General features: G+C 44.3%; 1 protein-coding gene and 1 non-coding gene across 7 annotated transcripts in view; one reads left to right on the forward strand and one right to left on the reverse strand.

The window, feature by feature from the left end:
- Positions 1–24,327, reverse strand: part of NCOA6 (nuclear receptor coactivator 6) — a 115,329-nt gene that overhangs the window by 75,370 nt on the left and 15,632 nt on the right. Inside the window, exon 1 of one of the 6 annotated variants that reach the window (XM_070420180.1) lies at positions 21,730–21,805. The exons of the other annotated variants lie outside the window; for them this stretch is intronic. The gene's annotated coding sequence lies outside the window, so the exon portion shown is untranslated. Of the gene's footprint in view, positions 1–21,729; positions 21,806–24,327 lie in introns of those variants that run through there. 6 annotated transcript variants of the gene reach the window in all.
- On the forward strand, positions 15,552–15,654 carry LOC139014799 (small nucleolar RNA U13). The gene has a single exon (XR_011472345.1). It is a non-coding gene; the product is annotated as a small nucleolar RNA U13 (small nucleolar RNA).

Consider the following 24,327-nt stretch of genomic DNA (forward strand, 5'->3'; position numbering starts at 1 on the left):
GTGGAGCGAAGACTGAAGGCTCCATCCGGAGCCGTGAAGACTGAAGGCTCCGTCCAGAGCGAAGGCCTGGGTCCCAAGTGCTGGAGGAAAACCGGTGCCAGCAGCCAGGGGAAGGGAAGGCCTATTGCACGAATCTCTTTGTGCAACGGGCCTCTAGTCCTATATAATAAGAGAGGGATAAGCTAATTAACCCAGATATGTTAATTACTCACGACCGGATATGCTAATTAGTCAGGACCAGTATGCAAATTGACCATCACTCTGACACAAAATAAGAGAGGGATATGCTAATTAGCCCAGATATGCTAATTAGTCCGGACCAGTATGCAAATTGACCATCACTCCAACACACAATATGGCCACCCCCATGTGGCCACAAGATGGCCTGCAGGGGAGGGCAGTTAGGGGTGACCAGGCCAGCAGGGGAGGGCAGTTGGGGGCAACCAGGCCTGCAGGGGAGGGCAGTTGTGGGCAATCAGGCCTGCAGGGGAGGGCAGTTGGGGGCGATCGGGCTGGCAGGGGAGTGGTTAGGCGTGATCAGGCTGGCAAGCAGAAGCAGATAGGGGCAATCAGGCAGGCAGACAGGCGAGCAGTTGGGAGCCAGCAGTCCTGGATTGTGAGAGGGATGTCTGACTGCCCATTTAGGACCGATCCCACAGAGCAGTTGGACATCCCTTGAGGGGTCCCAGATTGGAGAGGGTGCAAGCTGAGCTGAGGGACACCCCCCCCCCCCCACAGTGCATGAATTTTGTGCACAGGGCCTCTAGTCCTTAACAAATCAACAAATGACAAGTGCTGGCGAGGATGCAGAGAAAAAGGTACCCTCGTGCTCTGCTGGTGGGAATGCAGACTGGTGCAGCTACTGTGGAGAACAGTATGGAATTTCCTCAAAAAGTTAAAAATGGAACTCCCATTTGACCCAGTGATTCCACTTCTAGGAATATATCCCAAGAAACTAGAAACACCAATCAGAAAGGATATATGCACCCCTATGTTCATAGCAGCACAATTTATAATAGCTAAGATTTGGAAACAGCCTAAGTGCCCACCAGCAGATGAGTGGATTAAAAAACTGTGGTACATCTACACAATGGAATACTACGCTGCTATAAAAAGGAAGGAACGCCTACCATTTGCAACAGCATGGATGGACCTAGAGAGCATTATGCTAAGCGAAATAAGTTGGTTGGAGAAAGAAATATCACATGATCTCACTCATTTGTGGAATATAATGAACAACATAAACTGATGAACAAAAACAGATCCAGAGACAGAGAAGCATCAATCAGACTGTCAAACCTCAGAGGGAAGGGAGGGGAGGGTGGGGGTAAGGGGGAGAGATCAACCAAAGGACTTGTATGCATACATATAAGCATAACCAATGGACACAGACACTAGGGGGGTGAGGGCATGATTGGGCGGGGTCAATGGGGAGTATAAGGACACATATGTAATACCTTAATCAATAAAGAAAATAAAAATAAATAAATAAAAAGAAAGAATACAAGAGTATATCAAAGAATAATAATGCACAATGATCAACTGAAGTTTCTTCTAGGAATGCACCAAAGGCTCAGTATTAGAAAACTAAGGGGAAAAGAATCATATGTTCATCATCACAGATACTAAAAGACATTTGACAAAATTCTTGATCAGAAGAGTAAAACCCACCCAATTGGCATGGCTCAGTGGTTAAGCGTTGACCTATGAACCAGAAGGTCATGGTTCAATTCCCGCCCGGGCATGCAGGAGGCAGCAGATCAATGATTCTCTCTTATCATTGATGTTTCTCTTTCTCTCCCTTCCTCTCTGAAATCAATAAAAATATATTTAAAAAAAATATGTAGCAGCCCTGGCCAGTTTGGCTCAGTGGATAGAGCATCGGCTTGCAGACTGAATGGTCCCAGGTTCGATTCCCGTCAAGGGAACATACCTTGCTTGCAGGCTCAATCCCTGTGAGGGCGGTAACCAATCAACATATCTCTCTCACATTGATGTTTTTCTCTCTCTGTCTCTCCCCCTCCACTCTCACTAAAAATCAATGGGGGAAAGATAAATATAAAGCTACAAGAAGAAAATTTAAAAACAGTAATGAAGGATCCAAATACAAACAAGATCTGAAAACAGTATGACACACCAAATTCTTGGACAAAAAGATTCATAAATATCAATTCTCCCTAGTTTATAATTTAACAATCCCAATAAAAATGCAAACTTCTTTTTTGAAATAAGCTGACTCCAAAATTCATATGGAAACAAGGCAGGCAAACTAAAAAATCAGAGTAATAAAGGGACTCCTCCTACTAGATATTAAAACATAAAGTCTTAAGAATTAAAATTGTGTGTACTGGAATATAAATAGTCAGTGGAATTTTAATATGTTATAAAGGGGAAAAATGTATTTTTCACTAAATAGAACTAGGTAGCCACATAGAAAAAAAAATTAGAGCTTTACCTCACCTCAAGATAACTCCAAATAGATCTAAAACTTCAGTGTAACAAATGAAACCCTAAAAGTATTAGAAGAAAGTACAGAAGAAGAAAAAATTTTAATGTATTTTTATTGAGTTCAAAGAGGAAGGGAGAGGGAGAGATAGAAACATCAATGGTGAGAGAGAATCACTGATTGGTTGCCTCCTGCATGCCCCCTACTGAGGATCAAGCCAGCAACATAGGCATGTGCCTGACCGGAACTGAACTGTGATCTCCTGGCTCACAGGTCAACGTTCAACCACTGAGCCACACCAACCAGGCCAGAAGAAAAAAATTTTTAAAGAAAGTAAGTTTCCTTTATTTTTGAAAAGATTTTTTTTTGAGAGAGAGAGAGAGAAAAACATCATTTTCAGAGCAATACATGGATCAGCTGTCTCCTGCATGCTCCACAATCCCTACCGGGATTGAGCCGCAACCCTGGTATGAGCCCTGACTGGGAACTGAATGGCAACTCTTTGGTGCACAGGACGATGCCCAACCAACTGAGCCACACCAACCAGGACTAGAAGAAATTTTTATAACCTTGGAGTGGGAAAGGTTTTAGTAACTACAAATCAAAATCTAAAGGCATAAAAGAAAGATTGATAAATTCAAACACAAGAATCACAGAATTCTGCAAGGAAAAAAATCATAATTTTTTTAAAAAGCAGAGACAAAATATTTAGTCATATCACTGATAAAAAAGCAAATTTCCCATATATAAACATAGGAAAAAAGCATACTGTATTTATAGGTGGTGTATGTATGTGTGTGTATATGTAAGATACATAAAACAAAAAGAACAATAATTTGGACAAATTATTGTGTCCAAAAATGAACATAAGGTATAATCTGAAAATTCACAGAAAAGGAAATACAAATGAACTTTAAACATATGAAAAGATGCTGAATGTCATGCATAAGAAGAAAAAAAACATTTTTCATTCATCAGATTAGCAAAAGTCCAAAAATTTGATGATGCATTGTCTTGGCAAGGTTATGAGAAAGTAGGCACTCTCATCTATTGCTAGTAGTAGTGCAAATTGATGTAACATCAGAAATTAGGTAATATCTACCAAAATTACAATTATACATACCATTAACCTAGAGATCTCACTTCTGCTTAGTGATCCTTACAGACACACAAGATGACATATACAAAAAGTTATTCACTAAAGCATTGTTTGTAATAGCAAGATAGGAAATTACCTAGATGTCCATCAACAGAGATTGATTAAATTATAGTACATGCAATAAAAGTGAAATGCAGTGAGAATAAGGATGCTTTTTAATATACTGATATGGAAAGATCTCCAAGATATATTGTTCAGAGAAAAAAATACAAGGAGTAAAAAATTGACTATAATATGCTTCTTTTTGTGGGAAAAGAAAAAAATATTTTATGTATCTATCTACACTAATAAAAGAGAAACATGGTAATTGGCATACGACTGCTACCCTTCCCATTGGCTAATCAGCGTATCCTTATGCAAATTAACTGTCAGCCAAGATGGCGGCCGGCAGCCATGCACTGAAGCGAGCAGGGAGGCTTGCTTCCTCCAGGAACTGCAGACTCCAACGTTCCCCGCCTCACTTGCCGGCCTCTCAACTGCAACTCTAAGCAACTATTACTATGTTGCAAATAAGAAGCTAAACAAAACTGGCTTTCAGTCAGCCCCGGACCGCAACATTGTATCCATGTTTTCAGCTAAGGCTGGCCCAGAATAAAAAAAAAAGAAAACAAGGAGCAGTTGGGAGCTTTTAGTCAACTGCCAGCGGGAAAACAGCCCTCAGCCCCTCAGCCGGCCTGGCCAGGCACCCCAGTGGAGACCCCCACCCTGATCCAGGACACCCTTCAGGGCAAACCAGCCGGCCCCCACCCGTGCACCAGGCCTCTATCCTATATAGTAAAAGGGTAATATGCCTCCCGGCACCGGGATCAGTGGAGCAGCGAGGCTCCCAGCACCGGGATCAGCGTGACAGGGGGTAGCGCCCAAACCTCCTGATCAGCCCTGCTCTGTGCCTGATAGGGGGGTGCTCCCCAATCCCCCGACTGCCCTGTGGCTCTGTGTGTGACAGGGTGAGGTGCCCCAACCCCCCGCTCCCACAGGCCCTGCTCTGTGTGTGACAGGGTAGAGCCATAACCTCTCCATCGGCCCTGCCCTGAGTGTGACAGTGGTGGCGCCCCAACCCCCTGATCGGCCCTGCTCTGTGGGTGATAGAGGGTGGCGCCCCAACCCCCCTCCACGGGCCTTGCTATGTGTGTGACAGGGTAGAGCCATAACCTCCCCATTGGCCCTGCCCTGAGTGTGACAGGGTGCAGCGCCCCAACCCCCTGATCCGCCCTGCTCTGTGTGTGACAGGGGGCGGTGTCCCAGCTCCCCTATCGGCCCTACTTTGTGAGTGACAGCGGGGAACTCCTCAACCCCCTGATGGGCCCTGCTCTGTGAGTGACAGGGGGCAGCGCCCCAACCCCCCTGATGGACCCTGCTCTGTTAGTGACAGGGGCAGCGCCCCAACCCCCTGATTGGCCCTGCTCTGTGAGTGACAGGGGGCAGCGCCCCAATCCCCTGATTGGCCCTGCTCTGTGCGTGACGGGGTGGCGCCGCAACCTCCCCATTGACCCTGCCTTGAGTGTAACAGGGGGCAGTGCCCCAACCCCCCAATCAGTCTATCCTGAGCGTGACTGAGGGTGGCATTGCAACCTCCCGATCCGCCCTTCTCTGTGCATGACGGGGCGGTGCCCCAACTCCCCAATCGGCCCTGCTCTGAGCCTGACCAGGGGCTGCACCTAGGGATTGGGCCTGCCCTCTCCCACCCGGGAGCAGGCCTAAGCCAGCAGGTTGTTATCTCCAGAGAGGTCCCAGACTGTGAGAGGGCACAGGCCGGGCTGGGGGACCCCCCCCCCCCCCACAGTGCACAAATTTTTGTGCACCGGGCCTCTAGTATATATATAAAAGGCTAATACGCAAAGTGTCCCTGCAGGAGTTCGACTGGGAGTTCTATCGCTCACTATGATGTGCGCTGATCACCAGGGGACGGCACGGAACGTAGGAAGGCCCCGGCTGGCAGCCAGCAGCCGGGGAAGGGAGGCCCTGGCCAGCAGCTGGCAGCCGGCAGGCCTCGATCGGCCCTGATCGCCAGCCAGGCCTAGAGGTCCTACCCGTGCACGAATTTCATGCACTGGGCCTCTAGTGCTAGTATAAAATACTCTAGAACAGGAGTGGAGAACCTTTTCTCTGCCCAAGGGCCATTTGGATATTTATAACATCATTCGCTTAATATAATTCACTTAATATAAATTTATGTTGCTATGAAAAAAGCTCCTAGATTTATTGAATTTCAATATTGTGATAACCTTGGCAGGGCCAGACCAAGTGATTTCATGGGCCTTATATGGCCTGCAGACTGGATGCTCCCCACTTATGCTCCTGAAGGAAATACAAGAAACCAATAAAAATGGCTATCTTCAAACTAAATTGAAAAAATCATGTTTTGCCCCATCAGGTGGCTCAGTTGGTTGGAGCGTCATCCTCTGCATCAAAATGGTGTGTGTTTGACTCCCAGTCAGAACTTGTGCAGGAGGCAGCTGATCCATGTTTCTCTCTCATATCGATGTGATTTTTTTTTCTCTCTCTCTCTCAAATCAATAATCAGCCCAGTTGGTGTGACTCAGTGGTTGAGTGTAGACCTATGAACCAGAAGGTCATAGTTCCATTCCTGGTCAGGATACATGCGTGGGCTGCAAGCTTAATCCCCAGTGTGCAACATGCAGGAGGCAGCCGATCAATGATTCTCACATTATTGATGTATCTGAATCTCTCTCTCTCTCTCTCTATCTCTCTCTTCCTCTCTGAAATCAATAAAAATGTATTTTAAAGTTAATAAGCATGTCCTTGGGCGAGAATGAAAAAAAATCAATTGTTCCAAAAGACAAGAAAGCGCTTACTCAGACCAATAGGGAGTTGTCACAAGGACATAGGAGCCAGTTTTAAGGGGTTCCCACTGGCAAATTTGAGACAATTTGTATATAAAAAAAGAATAATGATTAAAAGTGCTTATAATATCATGAATAAATAAGAATTCATTAATTCACAATAATAGCTCAAAGAAAAAAAGAAAGAAAAAAAAAGCCTGTCATCTGCTACAATTGGGGGTGACTATTACATCAACTTCTTACTCTGAAGATTGATAATTAAAGAGATAATGAAGCAATTTAACTTGGTCTTTTTAGAAGGCTTCTCCTCAGTAATAGAGAGGGAAAGCTCTTCTTTACAGAAGAATGCCAAGGAGTAAATGTAGAAGTAAAGAAAAAAATGTAAAGACTACCATTTTGCAACCTCCAATGAAATAAAGGACTCAGGCAAGGATGTTCAAAAGATGTTAAAAATCATTTGGTTAAGCTGTTGAGAAACAGAAAATTCCCACAGTGTCAGAGAATGAGGAGAGAAAGGAGAGATCAGATCAGAGAAAACAGAGAATCAGAGAAGTGAGAAATTATTCCATAGATTACCTACTAATTGCAAAAGGAAAATTAGTACCTTTACAATGGAGTTATCTGACAGTTACCAGCTTAACCTAATGATCAAACTCAGCTTCCTGATATGATGTAACCTGAAAGGGTAACGAATCATCTATGATATATTATTACCAAAAATACCTAACTTAGAGGTAAATAAGTCTTAAAACCCAATATTTCCTTAATAGGAAATTCAGGAGATAGAGTAACAAGAAAAATTTCATACAGAAATTTTTACAAGAAAAAGTAATTGATTACATGAAGACATGTCAGATCTATAATTTGAAACACACTACAACAAAATTGATCTGGTCTCTTCAAAACCCAAAATCTTGGGTGTGATAATGTTATTTGTGATTATGTACAGAATGCCCTTATTCTTAGCAATGCATGCTGAAGCATTTACGGATAAAGTATCATAATGTCTGCAACTTATTTTCAAAGTATTCAGCAAAGACAGGTAGATAGATAGATAAATTATGCAAATATAACAAAATATCATCACTGTATGTTTGAAATTTTCATATTATAAAAGCTGGAGCCCGCCCTAACTGGTTTGGCTCAGTGGATAGAGCGTCAGCCTGCGGACTCAAGGGTCCCATGTTCGATTCCGGTCAAGGGCATGTACCTTGGTTGCAGGCACATCCCCAATGGGGAGTGTGCAGGAGACAGCTGGTCGATGTTTCTCTCTCACCGATGTTTCTAACTCTCTATCCCTCTCCCTTCCTCTCTGTAAAAAATCAATAAAATAAAATTAAAAAAGAAAAAAAAAAAAGTTGGAGCCCTAGCCGGCTTGGCTCAGAGGATAGAGTGTTGGCCTGGGGACTGAAGGGTCGCAGGTTTGATTCTGGTCAAGGGCATATACCTAGGTTGCAGGCTCAATCCCCAGTGGGGGGCATGCAGGAGGCAGCCAAACGGAGGTTCTTTCTCATCATTGATGTTTCTGTCTCTCTCCCTCTCCCTTCCTCTCTGAAATCAATTAAAATATATTTTTTTAAAAATGGGGATTCCGGCCAACAAGGCTCAGAGGTTGAGCGTCAACCTACAAACCAGGAGGTCGCGGTTCGATTCTCAGTCAGGGACACATGCCTGGGTGGCAGGCTCCATTCCCAGTAGGAAGGCATGCAGGAGGCAGCCAATCAATGGGTCGCTCTTGATGTTCCTATCTCTCTCTCTCTCCCCCTTCCTCTCTCTCTAAAAAATCAATAAAACGGAGGAACCAAGATGGCAGCAAAGGTACACACTTGTACTTGCTGCCTTGCACAACCACATCAAAACTACAACTAAAAGACAAAACGGGTATCATCCAGAACCACGGGAAAGCTGGCTGAGTGGAAATTCTACAATTAGAAGGAAAGAGAAAAGCGCACTGAGTCCGGTAGGAGGTTCAGAGTTGCGGAAGTGCAGAGGTATGGAGGCGCCCGTGGAAACGGGCTGGCAACTTGGTACGCTGTTGTCTTTTTCAATCGGGAGAAAGATACAAGCTCCCAATTGCTCTGAACTCCAGTTCCGGGCGAGACTCTGGGGACCCAGACTCATACGGGGAGAAACTGGACTGTCTGGCATCGGGACAGGAACTCGAGGGCGGCTTTCTCGCAGAGGTGCTTGCAGCGACCATTGTTCCTGCACAGGGCCGCGGGAAACAGAGACCCTGGGACCTCTTGGAGGCAGAACAGGCTGGCAGCCATTGCAGTTTGCTCTGCCCTGATGATTCCCTGAGACTCCGCCCCACCCAATTTACAACCCCACCAAAGCTGTGAGAAGAGGCTTTTGCATATGAATGACCTGTTCTTTTGCAATCTAAAACCTAACAAACTGCAGCTGGGTCAAAGAGCACCAAAGCTTCCAAAGGAAGGCCTAGACAGCAGCCTGCATTGCTTCACAGCTGGGCCTCATCTGGGCACTTCCAAACCCCAAACAAAGAGGAGGAATCTGCAGATCTCTCTGTAGCTCCTGCTGGGTGGCCTCAGGCAGTGGATGACTTTGCACCTCCTTAGAGATCCAAGATCCAGTGTACCCAGTGGTCAGAGTGAGACCATACCAGAGTACAACTCTTCACATCCATAAGCGACACACTCAAGGGGCAGACTCAGTGAGCACCAAAGCCCCACTGAAGCACCATAAGGGTGTCTCCAGCACAACAGTTCTCCCATTGTAGACACAGCTGGTCCTCACAGCAAATTGGCCTGGTGGTCAATTCCTCCCAGTGATGCCAACAGCAATCAAGACTTAACTACAACAAGACTGTGCACACAGCCCACAAAGGGGTGCACCAAGAGTGTCAACCTCAGGTAATTAGGGAGACTGAGCCACTGGGCCCTATAGGACACCTAGCACACAAAGTCACTCTATCAACACAGGGAAGCAGCCAAAATGCAGAGACAAAGAAACATGTCACAAACGAAAGAATGGAGGAAAGCAAACTACTGGATATAGAGTTCAAAACTACTGGATATAAGGTTACCTAAGAATCTTCTAGAAATCTCCGAGAAATTTAGTGAGACCCTCAAGGATATGAAAAAGGACCAATTAGAAATTAAGCATACACTTACTGAAATAAAGAATAATATACAGGAGAGAAACCAAGATGGCGGCATAGGTAAACACCGGAGTTTGCTGCCTCGAACAACCACTTTAAAAATACAACTAAAAGACGGAACGGACATCACCCAGAACCACAGGAAGGCTGGCTGAGGAGAGACTCTACAACTAGAAGGAAAAACAACAGCATTACGAGGCCCAGAGGAGGCGCAGTGTGGAAAATTTAAAGGTACGGTGGTGCGGCGGTGCGCGCGCAAAGCGGGCTGGTGGCTGAGGGCGCGGTTGTCGTTTTCAATCAGGAGTGAGTCTCAGACTCTGGGCTACAGATCCGGGCGAGTCTCTAGGGACCCAGACTCAAACGGGAGAAGCGGGACTGTCTGGCTACGGTCCCTCTGAGGTTTGCAGCGGTTGTGGGGACAGAGAGGCAGAGCCCCTGGAGACGGACTGAGAGCAGCCATAGCTGCTCCCTCCCCCCGCCCTGTTGAGCCCGCCCCGCCCAGGCCCTGCGCAGAGCCATTTGCCGATCGCCTCAGGCAAAGGCTGGACTAGCGCCTCCCCAGAGGACTGAAGTTTTTCACAGAGCTGATTCCAACAGCCAGTTGGCCTGGTGGTCAAATCCCTCTAGTGTTAACTACAACAATTAAGGCTTGGCTAGAACAAGACTGCGCACAAAGACCACAAAGGGGTGCACCAAGAAAGCATAAAAGATGCGGAGACAAAAAAACATGACAGAAATGGAGGATATGGAGCTAAGAATCGCAATTTTGAGGGCTTGCTATAAACTTGTGCAGAGCTTCACGAAAACTAATGAGACCCTCGATGCTACGATAAAGAAATTAGAAAGTAAGCATACACGGACTGAAATAAAGAATATTATACCCAATAGCAGACCAGAGGAGCACAAGAATCAAACCAAAGATTTGACAAAAAACACCCAACTGGAAAAGCAAAATGAAAAAAGAATCCGAAAGTGTGAAGATAGTGTAAGGAGCCTCTGGGACAGTTTCAAGCGTACCAACATCAGAATAATAGGGGTGCCAGAAGATGAAAGACAGCAAGATATTGAAAACCTATTTCAAGAAATAATGGCAGAAAACTTCCCCCACCTGGTGAAAGAAATGGACTTACAGGTCCAAGAAGCGCAGAGAACCCCAAACAAAAGGAATCCAAAGAGGACCACACCAAGACACATCATCATTAAAATGCCAAGAGCAAAAGACAAAGAGAGAATCTTAAAAGCAGCAAGAGAAAGAGACTCAATTACCTACAAGGGAATACCCATACGACTGTCAGCTGATTTCTCAACAGAAACTTTGCAGGCCAGAAGGGAGTGGCAAGAAATATTCAAAGTGATGAATACCAAGAACCTACAACCAAGATTACTCTACCCAGCAAAGCTATCATTTAGAATTGAAGGTCAGATAAAGAGCTTCACAGATAAGAAAAAGCTAAAGGAGTTCATCACCACCAAACCAGTATTATATGAAATGCTGAAGGGTATTCTTTAAGAAGAGGAAGAAGAAGAAAAAGGTAAAGATACAAATTATGAACAACAAATACACATCTATCAACAAGTGAATCTAAAAATCAAGTGAATAAAAAATCTGATGAACAGAATAAACTGGTGAATATAATAGAATCAGGGGCATAGAAAGGGAGTGGACTGACAATTCTCAGGGGAAAGGGGGTATGGGGGGTGAGGGATGAGACTGGACAAAAATCATACACCTAGGGATGAAGACAGTGGGGGGGGTGGGGAGGTAAGGGCATGGGTGGGGTGGGAACCGGGTGGAAGGGAGCTATGGGGGGGAAAAAGAGGAACAAGTGTAATAATCTGAACAATAAAGATTTATTATTTAGAAAAAAGATAAAATCAATAAAACATATTTTTTAAAATGATATATGCATTCCTCTGTGTACTGCAGCATTATTAACAGCCAAGATATGGAAGCAATCTAAGTGTCCATAGATAGATGAGTGGATAAAAAAATGTGATAATGGAATATTACTGGGTCATAAAAAAAATGAAATCTTGCCATATATGACAACATGGATGGACCTAGATGGTAATATGCTAAGCGAAATAAGTCAGATAGAAAAAGACAAATAGAGAAACCAAGATGGTGGCATAGGTAAACACCGGAGATTGCTGCCTCACACAACCACTTCAAAAATACAACTAAAAGACGGAACGGACATCATCCAGAACCACAGGAAGGCTGGCTGAGTCGAAATTCCAGAACTAGAAGGAAAGAGAACAGCATACCGAGACTCAGAGGAGGTGCGGTGCGGAAGTAAAATACTAAGGTGCGGAGTGCATGCAGAGCGGGCTGGAGGCTGAGGGCGCGGTTGTTGTTTTCAATCAGGAGGGAGTCTCAGGCTCTGAGCTCCAGTTCCGGGCAAGTCTCTAGGGACCCAGACTCATACGGGAGAAGCGGGACTGTCTGGCATCACTCAGAACCCTAGGGCAGCTTTCTCTCCGAGGGGCTTGCAGCGATTACCGGGACACTGAGAAGCAGAGCCTCTGAGGGCAAGACTGAGAGAAGCCATAACTGCTAGCCCCGACCTGTTGATCCTGTGGGACCCACCCGCCCAAGCCCTGCAGGGAGGCTTTTGCTGGATAGCCTCAGGCAAAGGCTAGATTAGCACCTCCCTAGAGATCCAGGAGCCAGGAAGCCCAAAGGTCAGAGTGGGACCATCCAGTTTGCAGCTCCTTGGAACCATTAAAGACACACTCAGGGGGCAGACTCAGTAAGCACCAAAGCCCCATCGAAGCAAGTCTAGCCCCAGAGGGGTGTCTCCAGCACAGAAGTTCTCCCACTGCAGACACAGCTGATTCTCACAGCCAATTGGCCTGGAGGTCAATTCCTCACAGTGATAACTACAACAATCAAGGCTTAATTACAACAAGACTGTGCACAAAGCCCACAAGGGGGTGCACCAAGAGTGTCTACCTCAGGTAATTGGAACACTTAGCACAGAAAGGCACTCTATCGACACAGCGAAGCATAAAAAATGCCGAGACAAAGAAACAGGACACAAATGACAGAAATGGAGGAAAGCAAACTGCTGGATATAGAGTTCAAAACCACACCTTTAAGGTCTTTAAAGAACTGTCTAGAAGCTGCTGATAAATTTAATAAGGCCCTCGAAAAGACAGGTGAGACCACCGATAAACGTAGTGAGATCTTCCAAGAAGACTGGTGAGACTGCCGATAAATGTAGTGAGATCTTCGAGAAATCTAGTGAAACCCTCGATGTTGTGATAAAGAACCAACTAGAAGTTAAGCATACACTGACTGAAATAAAGAATATTATACAGACTCCCAACAGCAGACCAGAGGATCACAAGAATCAAGTCAAAGATTTGAAATACGAAGAAGCAAAAAACACCCAACCAGAAAAGCAAAATGAAAAAAGAATCCAAAAATACGAAGATAGTGTAAGGAGCCTCTGGGACAGCTTCAAGCGTACCAACATCCGAATTATAGGGGTGCCAGAAGAAGAGAGAGAGCAAGATATTGAAAACATATTTGAAGAAATATTGACAGAAAACTTCCCCTACCTGGTGAAAGAAATAGACTTACAAGTCCAGGAAGCCCAAAGAACCCCAAACAAAAGGAATCCAAAGAGGACCACACCAAGACACATCATAATTAAAATGCCAAGAGCAAAAGACAAAGAGAGTATCCTAAAAGCAGCAAGAGAAAGAAAATCAGTTACCTACAAGGGAGTACCCATATGACTGTCAGCTGATTTCTCAACAGAAACTTTGCAGGCCAGAAAGGAGTGGCAAGAAATATTCAAAGTGATGAATACCAAGAAACTACAACCAAGACTACTTTATCCAGCAAAGCTATTATTCAGAAGTGAAGGCCAGATAAAGAGCTTCACAGATAAGAAAAAGCTAAAGGAATTCATCACCACCAAACCAGTATTATATGAAATGCTGAAAGGTATCCTTTAAGAAGAAGAAGAAGAAGAAAAAGGTAAAGATACAAATTATGAACAACAAATACACATCTATCAACAAGTGAATCTAAAAATCAAGTGAATAAATAATCTGATGAACAGTATGAACTGGTGATTGTAATAGAATCAGGGTCATAGAAAGGGAATGGACTGACTATTCTTGGGGGGGGGGGGGTGAAGGGGTGTGCGGGGTGCGGGAAGAGATTGGACAATAATCATGCACCTATGGATGAGGACAGTGGGTGGGGAGTGAGGGCGGAGGGTGGGGTGGGAACTGGGTGGAGGGGAGTTATGGTGGGAAAAAAGAGTAACTAATGTAATAATCTGACAATAAAGATCTACACTAATAAAAGAGAAAAATGGTAATTAGCGTACGACCGCTACCCTTCCCATTGGCTAATCAGCATATCCTTATGCAAATTAACTGTCAGCCAAGATGGCGGCCGGCAGCCAGGCAGCTGGAAGCGAACATGAGGCTTGCTCCCGTGACTGCGGACTCCAACGTACCCCGCCTGCCTTGCAGGCCTCTGAGCTGGCAGTTTGAAACTTTGTAACAAATATAGGCCTGGATCTCAGAGCTGAAGTTATACATTGTTTCGATTATAGAATGGCAAACAAACCAGCAGCGGAAGCCTCAGAGCTAGAGCCAGAGCTAAAGCTGGCCCAGAGGAAAAAAAAAAAAGAAAAAAAGGAGTGGTTGGGAGCTTCAGTCAAAACCGCCAGCCTGAAAGCAGCCCTCAGCCCCTCACCCAGACTGGCCAGGCACCCAGTGGGGACCCCCACCCTGAAGGGTGTGTGACCAGCTGCAAACAGCCATCATCCCCCCATCCAGGCTGGCCAGGCACCCCAGTGGGGACCCCCACCCTGATCCAGGACACCCTTCAGGGCAAACCAGCTGGCCCCCAGGCCTCTATCCTATATAGTAAAAGGGTAATATGCCTCCCAGCACCGGGATCAGCGGAGCCGAGAGGTCTCCTGGCACCAGATCAGCATGACAGGGTGCAGCGCCCAAACCCCCTGATCGCCCTGCGGCTCTGTGTGTGACAGGGTATGGCATCCCAACCCTCTGATCGGCCCTGCTCTGTGTGTGACAGGGGGTGGCGCCCCCCCCCCCCCCCCACGGGCCCTGCTCTGTCTGTGACGGGGTAGAGCCATAACCTCCCCATCAGCCCTGCCCTGAGTGTGACAGTGGTGGCGCCCCAGCCCCCTGATCCGCCCTGCTCTGTGTGTGACAGGGGGCGGTGCCCTAACTCCCCTATCGGCCCTACTCTGTGCGTGACGGGGGAGCTCCCCAACCCCCTGATGGGCCCTGCTCTGTGCATGAGAGGGGGGAGCTCCCCAACCCCCTGATGGGCCCTGCTCTGTGCGTGACGGGGGGGGGGGGGGGCAGTGCACCAACCCCCTGATTGGCCCTGCTCTGTGAGTGACAGGGGGCAGCGCCCCAACCCCCTGATTGGCCCTGCTTTGTGCATCACAGGGGGTGGTGCCTCAACCTCCCCATTGACCCTGTCTTGAGTGTGATAGGGGGCGGTGCCCCAACCCCCCAATCAGCCCTACCCTGAGCGTGACTGAGGGTGGCATCACAACCTCCCAATCCGCCCTGCTCTGTGCATGACAGGGGGCGGCGCCCCAACTCCCCAATCAGCCCTGCTCTGAGCCCGACCAGGGGCTGCACCTAGGGATTGGGCCTGCCCTCTGCCACCCGGGAGCAGGCCTAAGCCAGCAGGTCGTTATCTCCCGAGGGGTCCCAGACTGCGAGAGGGCACAGGCCGGGCTGAGGGACCCCCCCTTCCTCCCCGAGTGCACAAATTTTTGTGCACCAGGCCTCTAGTTTAATTATAAAAAAAAAAGAAAAAGACAAATACCATGTGATTTCACTTATATGCGGAATCTAAAAAATAAAGTAAATGAACAAACAAAACAGAAACAAATGCACAGATATAGAGAACAAACTAATGGTCACCAGATGGGAGGGGGTTAGAGGAATAGTGAAAAAGGTGAAGAGATTAAGAAGTACAAATGGCCAGTTATAAAAATAGTTATGGGGATCCTTTGGTAGCTCATAAGCGTGGTGGTCACGCACTTATGTGAGATGTGCTTCCCACAAACCTTGTTACGACTTTGGCCCATCTGACATTACCCATGTGATGTGAAAGAAAAAAAAAGTCCGGGATATGGTTTCAGATGGGTATTAGACTTATCAGGACTATCACTTTGCAAATAATATAAATGTCTAGTCATTGTGTTGTACATCTGAAACTAATATAATATTTTATGTCAACTGTAATTGAAAAAAAAGAGACAAACAGCAAAAAACATATGGCCACAAAGAAATAACACACCTACTATAATGGCTAGAATTTATAAGAATGATTAATATCAAGTGTTGACAAGAATATAGAACAACTGGAACTCTCATATTCATGGGAATATAAAAAGGTACCAACAACCTGGTAGTTTCTTATAAAGTTAAGCATATACTTATCATAGGACCCAGCAATATCCCTCTAGGTATTTAGCTCAAATAAATGAAAACATATCTACACAAAGACTTGACTATGAAAATAAATAGCAACTTTATTTATAACTGGAAACAACCCAAATGTCCATCAATTATTAAATGAATAAAATGTAGTATATCTTTACTATATTTGGAGTATTGCCCATAGAGGTCAAGGATGCTGTTAAATATCCTACAATACACAGGACAGTCTCTGAAACAAAGAATTACCCAGCCCAGAATGTCCATTCTGCTAAAGTTGAAAATAAATTGTTGAAGCTGGGTAAAAGGTACATGGGTGTTTCATGATAGTATTCTACTTTTGTATCTCTCTCAATTTATATAACACTAGAGGCCTGGTGCACAAAATTCATGCGGGGGGGTCCCCTCAGCCAGGCCTGCACCATCTCCAATCCAGGACCCCTCGGGGGATGTCTGACTGCCAGTTTAGGCCCAGGGATTGGGTGAAAACTGGCAGTTGGACATCCCTCTCGTAATCCGGGACCACTGGCTCCTCACTGCTCACCTGCCTGCCTGCCTGCCTGATCGCCCCTAACTACCTCTGCCTGCTGGCCTGATGCTAACTGCTCCCCTGCCAACCTGATTGCCCCTAACCCCCTCTGCCTGCCAGCCTGGTCGCTCCCTAACTGCTCCCCTGCCGGCTTGATCGCCCCTAACTGCCCTCCCCTGCCATCCTGATTGCCCCCTAACTGCCCTGCCCTGCTGGCCTGATCGCCCCCTAACTCCCTCTACCTCGGCCCCTGCCACCGTGGCTTTGTCTGGAAGGACGTCTGGAAGATGTCCAGTCTAATTAGCATATTACCCTTTTATTAGTATAAATGTTTTTTAAAACACATATCTAAACAATACATGATTTAGTAAACCCTTAATTGAATATAAAAAAAAAATGTACTCAAACCCCAGCCAGTGGCTTCATTGGTTGGGAGAGTTGTCCCATACACCAAAAAGGTTGGGAGTTTGATTCTAATCGGGGTACATACTGGAGGCAGCCAAGCAATGTTTCTCTCTCACATCTATGTTTCTCTCACATTTATATTTCTCTTTCTCTCTCTCTCCCCCTTTGTCTCTCTCTAAAATCAATAAACACATCCTCGGGTGAGGATTAAAAAAAAATCTCATGTGGGAATGACCTTTATGCCTCTGTTCTTGAAGGGAAGAGAGGCTAATGTGAAAGGTAGAGAGAAGTAAGAGATACAGTTGATAGAGGGAAGATAAAGGAAATTTCACATGCCACCCACCCCCCCCACCCCCCCCCCGCCACCGTCCAATGTCTATCTAATCCTAGCCTGGCACTAAGTCATGCTTTCTATGGTAGATGGACTTCTAAGATGATCACCAATTATTCCTGCCTCCTAGTATTCACACACTTGTGTAATATCCTCTCTCTGAATGTGGGCTGGCCTAGTGACTTGTTTCTAACCTACACAATATGGCAAAGGTGATGGGATGTCAATTCCATGATCTTATATAATATGCTAAGTGTCTGGTTGTCCATTCAACTAATCAAAGCGTAATATGCTAATGATATGCTAAGACCACTCAACCGCTTGCTATGATGTGCACTGACCACCAGGGGGCAGACGCTCTGGTAGGTTAGCTTGCTGCTGGGGTCCGGCCTATCGGGACTAAGTGAAATGGACTGGACACACCCTGGAGCCCTCCCACGGTCCCTCCTCAACTGGCCAAACTCTCGCATCCCTCCCTGGCCCCAATCGTGCACCGGTGGGGTCCCTTGGCCCGACCCCTCAGTGGATGTCAGAGAGCCAGTTTCGGCCCAATCCTGCAGGCCAGGCCGAGGGACCCCACTGGTGCACGAATTCATGCACCAGGCCTCTAGATAGTTTATAAAAGATGGACACTTCTATTTCCCTAGAACAGTGGTCACCAACCTTTCGGACCTCATGGACCACCAGTTGGCAACTGCTGCCCTAGAAGACTCTGTATATTGCCTTCCAGGCCACATGGCAAGGAACAGAGAGCAGCCTGCAGGCAATAGCCAGTGAAAAATCAAGGCCCTTAATCCAACATCCCTTGAGGAAGTGAATTCTGCCAAAACAAACCAAGTGAGCTTGCAAGCAGTTCCTTCTTTAATCAAGCATTGAGACAAGACTTGAAACCTGACACCTTATCTGTTGCCTGTAAAGACCCTAAAACAGAAGACCCACCTAAGCTGTGCCCAGATTCCTAACCCATGAAAATGTGCCACAATAAATGTGTTTTATTAAGAAGCTAAATTTGTGGTAATTTTTTTATGCAATAATAAATTTATCCCTGGCCGGTTTGGCTCAGTGGATAGAGCGTCCGCCTGCGGACTCAAGGGTCCCAGGTTCGATTCCGGTCAAGGGCATGTACCTTGGTTGCGGGCACATCCCCAGTGGGGAGTGTGCAGGAGGCGGCTGATCGATGTTTCTTTCTCATCGATGTTTCTAACTCTCTATCCCTCTCCCTTCCTCTCTGTAAAAAATTAATAAAATATATTTTTAAATAAATAAATAAATTTTAAAAAGTAACTGCACCCTGACTGGAAATCCTGCTGAATATTCACCTCCTTTAACACTGTTCGGCAATTTCTTAAAAAGTTAGATACTATACCATACAACCCAGCAATCCCACTGCTAGAGATTTATCCAAAATACAGTGGGGCCTTGACTTCCGAGTTTAATTCGTTCCGAGACCGAGCTCGTTAACTCAAATTACTCTGTCAACTCAATGCAAAAAATCGGAGGAGAGACAGCTGGTATCTCAAAAAACTCGTTAGTCGGGACACTCATAAGTCAAGGCCCCACTGTAAATGAAAACATGTTTACACAAAGATTTGTACAAAAATGCTTACAGTAGCTTTATTCACAATCATCAAAACCAGAAACAGACCAGCGGGTGTGTCTCAGTGGTTGAGTGTTGACCAGGAGGTCACAGTTTGATTTCCAGTCAGGGCACATACCTGGGTTGCAGGCTTGATCGCCAGCAGGGGGCGTGCAGAAGGCAGCAGATCAATGATTCTCATCATTGATGTTTCTATCTCTCTCTCCCTCTCCCTTCCTCTCTGAAATCAATAAAAACATATTTAAAAAACAGTAACACAGGTGAATGGATAAACAAACATGTTATAGCCATACAACAAAGAAATACTTAGCATTAAAAAAGGAATGAACTACTACTGATACATGCAACAACATGGATAAATATAAAAATCATTATCTGGCCGAACCGGTTTTGCTCAGTGGATAGAGCATCGGCCTGCGGCACATCCCCACTGGGGGGCGTGCGGGAGCCAGCTGATCGATGTTTCTCTCTCATCGATGTTTCTAGCTCGCTATCCCTCTCCCTTCTTCTCTGTAGAAAATCAATAAAATATATAAAAAAAAATAAAATAAAATAAAATAAAATAAAAATCATTATCTGAGTGAAAGCTAGCACAAAAGAAAATATAATGTATGAATGCATTTATACAAAATTCTAAAAAATGGGGGCGCTGGGAGGGACAGATTGAAAATCAAGAGTATAGAAACTTTTCAGGGAATTGAAAATTTTCTGTACTTGATGTGATGATTGTTTCAGAAGAAATACTATAAACTAATAAATACATTATTAAAACTCATCACAAAAGAATATATGCACCCCTATGTTCATTGCAGCATTATTTATTTATTTGTGATATGTGATTAAATGATTTCTTTGACTCCAGGGTTAAAATACAGAAACCAAAACTAGACATAATTCTAACTCTGTAAGAGTCACTCCAATAGCAATGCAGCTGTTTAAAACATTTTCCTATGTATAAGTATCTATTATTTGTGTAACTTTTAAACTTTAAAATAAAAGTACTAAATTTATGAGAAAAAAAACACCACCATGCATGCAGTTTATTGTATGTAAATTATGCCTCATTAAGTTGACAAAAAAAAATCACCTCTTTGTCAAGATTTCTTTAACTACATTTAATGCAGCTGATTTCATTATTCCACCTTATCCCTCAAACAGTATTCTACAGATAAATTACCCAAACTGCTGAGGAACCAGGGCTTCTTGAATTCTACAGTAGTTAAAACTTACAGAACATTATTATGTGCCAGGCACTGCTCTGAGTGCTTTGCATTATTAAGTCAATTATTCCCCATGGAATAGATGCTGTAACCCCCATTTACAACCCCATGGAATAGATCCTGTAACCCCCATTTTACAAATGAGGAAGCTGAGGCACAGAGGACAAACTTGCTTAAGGTCATACAGCTAATAAGTGACAGAACCAACATCACCCCACTCTATGTATATCTCAGACCACTCAAACATTAGGTAAAGCATACTTTCAGCTCACTGGAGACTGATAGGTTCCTTCACTCATTCAACAAATTAATTAAGCATACAATATACACTGAGTGCCAGATTATTATGACCACATGACGTTTGGAGGCAAATTAGCTATAATTTCGCACTGAAGTTGCTAAAGGGCCAATTTCATGCTGAAGTTGCTAGAGGGCCAGACCATTATAAATAGGGAAGCAGGTTGTTTACCACGACAGTAGAAGTGATTTTTTTCTGAAGATACAGGTAAACAACGCGATTTAACAGCCTTTGAATGTGGGATGGATATATATATATATATATATATATATATACACACACACACATACATTCAAATACCAGGTATTGTTCTAAAAGCTCAAGATATAATGGTGAAGAAAATAAAGACATGGTACTTGCTTTTATGAAGCTTACATTCTAGTAAAAACTTAGGTTTCAAGCCCAGAATTCTTGCCCAGCCAGCATGGCTAAAGGGTTGAGCGTCAACCTATAAACCAGGAGGTCAGTTTGATTCCCGGTCAGGGCACATGCAGGGGGTTTCCGGCTTGATCCCCTGTGTGGGACATGCAGGAGGCAGCCGATCAATCATTCTCTCATTGATGTTTCTATCTCTCTCTCCCTCTCCCTTCCTTTCTGAAATCAATACAAAATATATTTTAAAAAAATAGTGGCCAGATTTGCTTTAACCAGCTAGAGCAGAAGTCCCAAACCTGTCTGCACTCTAGAATCACCTAAGCATCTTTTAAAAATCCCAAAGGGGTTGGGTGTGGGGAGGAAGGGAGACAAAGGCATAAGTAATTTGCAAAGCTCCATCAGTGACTGGAATGAGAAGACAAATTTGGGAAATCACTGAGCTAGAGTTTTCATGTCTGATTAATGATAAAGTTCATTCATGGTGATAAGAGAAGTAGATGAGTGAAAAACAAAACAAAACAAAACCCGACTATATACACTTGCTCTTCTCTGAATCAGAGACTTGCAAGATAGCTTTGATTTTTTCCCAATGTTATCAATTCTGAGAACATCAGAAAGAGGACCAAATAAATATTTTCCTTCTTGGATTTATCCATGCCTTCAATCCCCTCCAGAATCATGGACAACTAAGATATTCAACTTTTCATCTTTTCTTGGTACTTTCCATGTAGCCAATAAAGAAGTCTTCCATATTGCATATTTCCAACAGAACAGAAAAAGACATGACTCAACTGCTTTTCTATTATGCAGATTTTAACTCAGTCACTTTGGGTCCAACCCATAGGCCAAATGCAGCTTGCCAAAGTAAAATATTCTACAGACATTGAGATCAAAATGCCTTCTTTTTAAAAAGTCTATTTCTAATTTAATCCTTTGTTTAAGTAGAAATCAAGTCTTTTATAAATCAAACTTCATAGAATCAACAGACCTGTGTAAGAACTCTGACCACTCTCAGAAAAGATAGTTAGAGGTTCAGTAGGACCCCTCTCCATTCTATCCAGGACCTAGACAGAAAGGAAAAAAGGGCAAACAGGAAGAGAGACATCAGAAGAAGACTATATAAGCCCCATAAACCTCTTCAAAGTAAAATTTTCATGATTGCCCAAATTCATTCTCTCTACCACTGTTTCTGCTAATTTCACTCTAGAAAGAGTTGTAAAAGGCATGTGATTACCTATAGTCTCAAGTCCAGGGTTTTAACAATGAAAGCTTATCATAATCACCCAGGGATACTTTTCAAAATACATCAGTAGTGATTACAATAGGGTGCATTTTATAATTCAACATCCTTATGATTTGTGCACTTCACATTGTGTATGTCACATTTCAATTAACAAATATTTAAAAACCAATACATTTGTCCTGGGGAGAACCCCTGAAGGATTCTAATTAAGTAGGGAGCAGAAACAGAGTCCCACAGAGGTTACATGATTTGCCTTATGGCATATATGTAAATAGCTACAGACTTAGTCTTTCTTGTCGCTTTCCTGCTCTTTCTGTTGTAAAACTGTAAATATGCTGATTATACTTTTTAATTTAACATTTACCTAAACTCTGAAAAAGCTTTATTACAAATGACAACTGTAAAAAACAAACAAGCACACAAATAAATGGAAAACACAGATGTCCTGGGTTCACAACTGCTGCACCATTCATATTAAGAAAATTAAATAAAGCCAAATGCCCAAGCAAAGATTTCCTAACCTCGATATCCACTTTTTAAAATGTTCTCAGCCCTGGCCAGTTTGTTTCAGTGGTTGGAGGATGGGTCCGTGGACCGAAGGGTTGTGGGTTTGATTCCTGGTCAAGGTCATGCACCTCGGTTGTGGGTTTTGGGTTTGACGTCGGGGTGCGTGTGGGAGGCAGCCAGCCAGTCTATGTCTCTCTCTCACACGAACGTTTCTCTCTCTCTCTTTTCCCCATCCCACTCTTTCTCAAAAGATCAATGGAAAAAAAATATCCAGAGGTGAGGATTAAAAATAAATAAAAATGTTTTCAGGCCTGGCTGATGTGGCTCAGTTGGTTGGGCATTGTCCGTGCACCAAAAAGTTGCCATTGATTCCCCAGTCAGGGCACATGGCTGGTTGCAGGCTCGATCCTGGTAGGCGGCCTGCAGGAGACAGCCAATTTTGATGGTTTGCTCTCACATTGATGTTTCTCTCTCTCTCTCCCTTCCTCTCTCTTTTTAAAACCAATAAAAACATTTTTTAAAAGGTTTTCATACAAATGTCAAATTATTAGTTATAAAATCAACTGGGTATGTCTTGAGATAGACTGAAATTATTTATGATAATAAAACACAAATTGACATAAGTGGAAAAATATGAAGTCATATTTGGTTTGGCTCAGTGGATAGAGCATCTGCCTGTAGACTTAAGGGCCCCAGGTTTGATTCTGATCAAGGGCACATGCCCAGGTTGCAGGCTCAATTCCCAGTAGGGGGCATGCAAGAGGCAGGCAATCAGCGATTCTCTCCCATAATTGATGTTTGTTTCTATCTCTCTCCCCCTTTCCCTCCCTCTTGGAAATCAATAAAAATATATTTTAAAAATAAAAATAAATAAAACACAGGTAACAGAATAGAAAAAGAGCTAGGCTGAGCATGGCAGGATGTACCATGAGTTCTAGACATGATCTTCCCATAAAGTTGTTGCATGATTTTGGTCAGGACACAATTTCTCTGGGCCTAAGATTCCTAAATTATAAAATGAGAGGATGAATTACTAAGCTCAAACTAAACAGAATCTCAGGTTCCTTCTAGCTTTATGAAAATTCAAGGACTATTTATTAAGAATGTTAATTATTATTCTATATGCATTCACTTTAACAAATGAATATCTCTATTCAAATGTTTTAAGTAGTTTTGTAAAATAAGAATCCTAGAATTCCGACATTATCTGCCTTATAAACCTAAATCTGGATATTATACTTATAGTACTTAAGAAATTAAGTTGGCCTTTTATAACCACATCAGTGCCCCAGTGCACGGATTTGTGCACATTGAAAGGAAATTAATTAGAAGGTGGCCAGCAGGTGGGACTGGGTGAGATGGGCCGGACACCCACTGGAGCCAACTCCCGCATCCCCTTCCCGGCTGGCTGCACCTGGGATGGCGCTGGGGCTTGAAGGTTGTCTGCAGAGTGAGCGGGGTCCCTCCAGCAGGTAGGGTCCCTCAGCCTGGTCTGAGGGGATTGGGCTGAAACTGGCTGTTTAACACCCCTGAGGGGTCCTGGATTGCAAGAGGGTGGGTCTCGGGTGAGGCACCCCAGAATCGGGCTCCCTCCTCTCTGGTTCCAGGGTGCTAATGTCACCCGAGAACCACCGCTGCCAAGTCACAGCAGCTCGGCAGCTCCTGTGTTGAGCGTCTGCCCCCTGGTGGTCAGTGTGTGTCATACCTACTGGCCGGTCATATGGTTGCTTAGCCTTTTATATATAGAGATTGCCTTAAATGTTTCAGGATAATTTATAAGGCATTTAAAAAGTGTCTAAATAAACAGCCAACTATGAACTGTCCAAGACAATCTGC

The sequence above is a fragment of the Myotis yumanensis genome, unplaced genomic scaffold (assembly GCF_028538775.1).
Source record: "Myotis yumanensis isolate MYYU_CA2020_CCGP unplaced genomic scaffold, mMyoYum1.0.hap1 SCAF_7, whole genome shotgun sequence".
Taxonomy (NCBI): Eukaryota; Metazoa; Chordata; class Mammalia; order Chiroptera; family Vespertilionidae; genus Myotis; species Myotis yumanensis.